Source organism: Triticum urartu, chromosome 7 (assembly GCF_003073215.2).
Source record: "Triticum urartu cultivar G1812 chromosome 7, Tu2.1, whole genome shotgun sequence".
NCBI lineage: Eukaryota > Viridiplantae > Streptophyta > Magnoliopsida > Poales > Poaceae > Triticum > Triticum urartu.
In genome coordinates this window covers 539,460,560-539,467,188 of record NC_053028.1, presented here as the reverse complement: position 1 = coordinate 539,467,188, position 6,629 = coordinate 539,460,560, and positions in this window count along the sequence as shown.

Below are 6,629 nucleotides of genomic sequence, written 5' to 3'. Positions count from 1 at the left end.
ATCTCTAGAAGAAATCACCTTTCAATCGACTTGGAGGTGTTCCACTCGACAGACTCGAAGACACTCGACCAAGAAGCAATCACTCGACCAAGACCCAACCACTCGACGGCCAGGAGACCTAAAGGCGCTCCGCACGCTAACGGTCGGTATTAAGTAGCTTTTATGGTCATCATAGCACTTTATTAGGGGCGTTACCAGTAACACCCGACCTTAATGTATTTAAAACCCTGCACAACTGAGGGCCGGAGGGGTCCGGTGAACTCTATATAAGCCACCCCCTCCTCAGTGTAAAGGGTTCGCACCCCTGTAATTCATACATGCATAATCCAGTCGACTGCCTCCGGGCTCTGAGACGTAGGGCTATTACTTCTTTCGAGAAGGGCCTGAACTCATAAACCTCGTGTGCTTACAACTTCTCCATAGCTAAGATCTTGGCTCTCCGTACTTACCCCCCTACATTACTGTCAGACTTAGAACCACGACACCTGCCCCCTACCTCGTGGGCACCTCGTGCGCTCTCCGGACTCCATTTTCTTACACGACACATATTTTGGTCGGTAGAAATTCATTATATAATCTCCTGAAGGTTTTGACTCCTGTATCATGCAAATATTCTCTGTTTTTGTTTCAAGCTATCCTGCTGCAGATTAGAGCAACATGTCGTCCCAGGATTCGGAAGGAGAAAGCTATGTGGCTGATTACCTTGCAGATCCTAAGGTCTATGGGGATGTGGAGCATTGTGGTTGGACTATGGAAGAAGAAGAGGACTATGAACCCAAGGGAAGGGAGGAGACGAGCTCAGAAGAAGACGAAGTCCCATTACCTCAACCTGGGGACATGCATGTGGAGTTCAAAAAGTCAAGCCTCCCGGATAGAGTAAAGAAACCTAAGGTCGAGATTATCCCTTTTCGCCTCTTGCAGGAAAACAAGCAGGAACTATGCAAAAAGATACTGAGCCTGGAGCAGGAGATCGATGACCTAAGGGACCAAAACTCTGTCCTCAAGCGTAAATTAAGGAAGAACCCTAGGCGATCAACAAAACCATCACCTTCTCCACCAACAAAGAAGAATTGAGTATCTGGTATGGGCACTCCCCTTGGCAACTGCCAAGCTTGGGGGAGTGCCCCTGTATCGTATCACCATCACTTTTATCTTTACCGTTTTTCTTAGTTCGATCCTTTTGGTAATATCTTGATCTAGTAGAATAAAGTTTATGGCATGATCTAGTTTTTAGTTTTGCTTTATGATCCCTCTATGTAATCGAGTCCGTGAGCTATATATAATAAAGATTAGTGTTGAGTCAAGGGCTTGATTATTTTGCCATGATCCTAAGTGAATAAAAGAAAAGAGAAAGAATAAAAGGGGAACAAAGAGATCATATGGATCTTATGGAGAGTAATGAGCTCACACAGAAAAGTATGATGAATAAAAGTTGTTGAGAGTTGATAAGCATGGTTTTGGTCATTGTTGCAATTAATAGGAAGTAATAAAGAAAGAGAGGTCTTCACATATAAATACACTATCTTGGACATCTTTTATGATTGTGAACACTCATTAAAATATGACATGCTAAAGAGTTTACGTTGGACAAGGAAGACAACATAATGGGTTATGTTTTCTTACATCTGAGATAAATTATATTGTCATGGATCATCCAACATGGTTGAGCTTGCCTTTCCCCCTCATGCTAGCCAAATTCATCGCACCAAGTAGAGATACTACTTGTGCTTCCAAATACCCTTAAACCAGTTTTGCCATGAGAGTCCACCATACCTACCTATGGATTGAGTAAGATCCTCCAAGTAAGTTGTCATCGGTGCAAGCAATAAAAATTGCTCTCTAAATATGTATGACTTATTAGTGTGGGAGAAAATAAGCTTTATACGATCGTGTGATATGGAAGAAATAAAAGCGACAGACTGCATAATAAAGGTCCATATCACAAGTGGCAATATAAAGTGACGTTCTTTCGCATTAAGATTATGTGCATGCAACCATAAAAGCGCATGACAACCTCTACTTCCCTCTGCGAAGGGCCTATCTTTTACTTTTATCTCCCACCTTACATAAGAGTCATGGTGATCTTCACCCTTCCTTTTTACGTTTTATCCTTTGGCAAGCACAATATGTTGGAAAGATCCTGGTATATATGGCTAATTGGATGTGAGTTTTCATGAACTATTACTGTTGACATTAGCCTAGAGGTAAAATGTTGGGAGGCAAAACTATAAGCCCCTATCTTTCTCTGTGTCCGATCAAAACTCCATACCCATAAGTATTGCATGAGTGTCAGCAATTGTGAAAGACTATATGATAGTTGAGTATGTGGACTTGCTGAAAAGCTCTTATATTGACTCTTTCCTATGTTATGATAAATTGCAATTGCTCCAATGACTGAGATGATAGTTTGTTAGTTTTTGATGAAGTTTACGATTCATACTTGAAATTGTGATTGAATTATTACTCTAGCATAAGAAATCATATGACAAGAATTATGTAAGTTGCTGCTCTAAGAATGATCATGATGCCCTCATGTCCGTATTTTACTTTTATCGACACCTCTATCTCTAAACATGTGGACATATTTTCCGATTTCGGCTTTCGCTTGAGGACAAGCGAGGTCTAAGCTTGGGGGAGTTGATACGTCCATTTTGCATCATGCTTTTATATCGATATTTATTGCATTATGGGATGTTATTACACATTATGTCACAATACTTATGCCTATTATCTCTTATTTTACAAGGTTTACATAAAGAGGGAGAATGCCGGCAGCTGGGATTCTGGGCTGGAAAAGGAGCAAATATTAGAGACCTATTCTGCACAGCTCCAAAAGTCCCGAAACTTCACGGAAGACGTTTTCAGAATATATAAAAAAAATACTGAGTGCAAGAAGTTCACCAGGGGGGCCACACCCTGCCCACGAGGGTGGGGGGCGCACCCTACCCCCTGGGCGCGCCCCTACCTCGTGGGCCCCCTGGTGGCCCTCCGATGGCCATCTTCTGCTATATGGAGTCTTTCGATGAGGAAAAAAAATCATAAGCCATCTTCTCGGACGAAATTCCGCTGCCACGAGGCGGAACCTTGGCGGATCCAATCTAGGGCTCCGGCAGAGCTGTTCTGCCAGGGAAACTTCCCTCCGGGAGGGGGAAATCATCGCCATCGTCATCACCAACGCTCCTCTCATCGGGAGAGGGCAATCTCCATCAACATCTTCACCAACACCATCTCCTCTCAAAACCCTAGTTCATCTCTTGTATCCAATTCTTGTCTCCAAGTCCGGGATTGGTACTAGTAGGTTGCTAGTAGTGTTAATTACTCCTTGTAGTTGATGCTAGTTGGTTTATTTGGTGGAAGATCATATGTTTAGATCCTATATGCATATTAATACCCCTCTGATTATGAACATGATTATGCTTTATGAGTAGTTAAGTTTTTTCCTGGGGACATGGGAGAAGTCTTGCTATTAGTAGTCATGTGAATTTGGTATTCGTTCGATATTTTGATGAGATGTATGTTGTCTCTTGAGGGAGTCCTGGATTAGGGGGTCTCCGGACAGCCGGACTATATCCTTTGACCGGACTGTTGGACTATGAAGATACGAGATTGAAGACTTCGTCCCATGTCCGGATGGGACTCTACTTGGCGTGGAAGGCAAGCGAGGCAATACGGATATGTATATCTCCTCCTTTGTAACCGACCTTGTGTAACCCTAGCCTCCTCCGGTGTCTATATAAACCGGAGGGCTTTAGTCCGTAGGACAACATACAATCATACCATAGGCTAGCTTCTAGGGTTTAGCCTCTCCGATCTCATGGTAGATCAACTCTTGTAGTACTCATATTATCAAGAATAATCAAGCAGGACGTAGGGTTTTACCTCCATCAAGAGGGCCCGAACCTGGGTAAAACATCGTGTCCCCTGCCTCCTGTTACCATCCGCCTTAGACGCACAGTTCGGGACCCCCTACCCGAGATCCACCGGTTTTGACACCGACATTGGTGCTTTCATTGTGAGTTCCTCTGTGTCATCACCGTTAGGCTTGATGGCTCCTTCGATCATCGATAGCGATGCAGTCCAGGGTAAGACTTTTATCGCCGGACAGATCTTTGTATTCGACGGCTTTGCACTGCGGGCCAACTCGCTTGGCCATCTGGAGCAGATCGAGAGTTACGCCCCTGGCCACTAGGTCAGGTTTGGAAGCTTAAACTACACAGCCGACATCCGCGGAGACTTGATCTTCGACGGATTCGAGCCCCTGCCGAGTGTGCCGCACGGTCACGATGAGCATGATTTAGCTCTACCATCGGACAGTGTTCAGGAGACCTCACCGGCAACTACTCCGACCCTCAATTCGAAGCCAATTGCGCCATCAATGGACGGGTGGATAGACCCCGCCACGGAAGCCGTATTCTCAGCGGCGATCGAGCCGAATATCGACCTTACCCTTCATGGGAGCCATGACGCCGAACTATCGGGTTCTTCCCCGGCCACGGACTCCGAACCGCCTATGCCCGTGCCTATCGAATCCGACTGGGCGCCAATCATGGAGTTCACCTCCGTGGATATCTTTCAGCACTCGCCCTTCGGCGACATACTGAACTCATTAAGGTCTCTCTCCCTGTTAGGAGAGTCCTGGCCGAACTATGTTCGGCAGGATTGGGATGCGGATGACAAAGAAATTCGCTGCCCACCCACCACCCACTTAGTAGCCACTGTCGACGATTTGAATGACATGCTCGACATCGACTCCGAAGACATTGACGGTATGGACGACGATGCAGCAGACAAATAGGAACCACTGCCCATAGGGAACTGGACGCCCACTTCATCATATGATGTATACATGGTGGACACACCCAAAGAAAACGACGACGAGGAATGGAAGGACGCAGCGAAGGGTTGTTCCCTCGAGAAGCAGTCAAAGCGGCGGCGTAAGCGCCGCTCCAAATCCCGCCTCGGCAGAAACAGCGATCATATAGACCCAGCGATAGAGCAGGGTGAACCATCGCCCGACCAGGGCAACACGGAGAATCAAACCGAACAACCCGACCCCGTCGAAGATAACAGTCCGGACGACATCACACTGGACAGGCACCCGGAGCAACAAAATGCCCATCAAAGGCTGGTTGCCACTGCGAGGAGTCTGAAAAAGCAGAAGCAAAGGCTCAGGGCTGCACAAGACACACTCAGAATCAGATGGAGTGAAGTACTCAACACTGCAGTGAAGTACGGCGGTAATCGCCACACCAAGAGCTACCCGAAGCGAAAGTTGCTACCTGAATTCGATGAGGAGACCTTAGATCCCCCGCAATTAAAAAACAAAACGGCCATCCGGTCGGATAGACGACCTCGTGACCAACACAGAGCGGCAAATGACGCTGCACATAAGCCAGTACGCGATCCACACGAGGGCTCGCATCAAAAGGACGGCGCAACCATATCCATATACGGGCCACGTGAGCGCGCTCCAGCATGCAATGCAACACAACAAACATCCGAACACCATGGTACACCCAAATATAGGGGTGCCGCACACCCCCTATGTTTCACCGATGAGGTGCTGGACCATGAATTTCCAGAGGGATTCAAACCCGTAAACATAGAGGCGTACGATGGAACGACAGACCCTGGGGTCTGGATTGAGGACTACATCCTCCATATCCACATGGGTCGAGGAGACGATCTCCACGCCATCAAGTACTTACCCCTCAAGCTCAAAGGACCAGCTCGACACTGGCTTAAAAGCCTCCCCGAAAACTCCATTGGAAGCTGGGAAGAGCTCGAAGACGCTTTTCGGGCAAATTTTCAAGGGACTTATGTCCGACCACCGGATGCAGACGATTTGAGTCATATAACTCAACAGCCCGGAGAGTCAGCCCGAAAGCTTTGGAACAGGTTCCTCACTAAAAAGAACCAAATAGTCGACTGTCCGGACGCAGAAGCCTTAGCAGCTTTCAAGCATAGCGTTCGAGACGAATGGCTTGCCAGACACCTCGGCCAAAAAAGCCGAGAACAATGGCAGCATTAACAAGCCTCATGACCCGCTTTTGCGCGGGCGAGGACAGCTGGTTGGTCCGATACAGCACCAGCGACCCAAGTACATCCGAAGTCAGGGACGGAAACGGGAAATCATGACGCAGCAAAAACAAGCGCCGGAATAAAGAAGACAACCCGAAGAGCACAGCGGTAAACGCCGGATTCAAAAGCTCTCGGCCAGGTCAGCAAAAGCCGCCCCCCAAAGGCAACAGAGGCGAACTGTCGAGCCTAAACAAGATTCTGGACCAAATATGTCAGATCCATAGCACCCCCGATAAACCTACAAACCATACCCATAGAGAATGTTGGGTCTTCAAGCAGTCTGGCAAGCTCAACGCCGAACATGAGGGGCAGGATACACCAAGCGAAGACGAGGATGAGCCTCGCAAGCAAAGCACTGGGGAACAGAAGAAATTCCCACCAAAAGTCAAAACAGTCAACGTGTTACACGTAATAAAGGGAAAAAACAAAGCGGCACTCCCAGAGACACATGCCCCAGGGCCTATCACTGCAGAGTTTTGCCACTGGTCGTCCCAACCGATCACCTTCGACCATCGGGATTACTCGGCAAGTATCCGGCGTGCAGGATG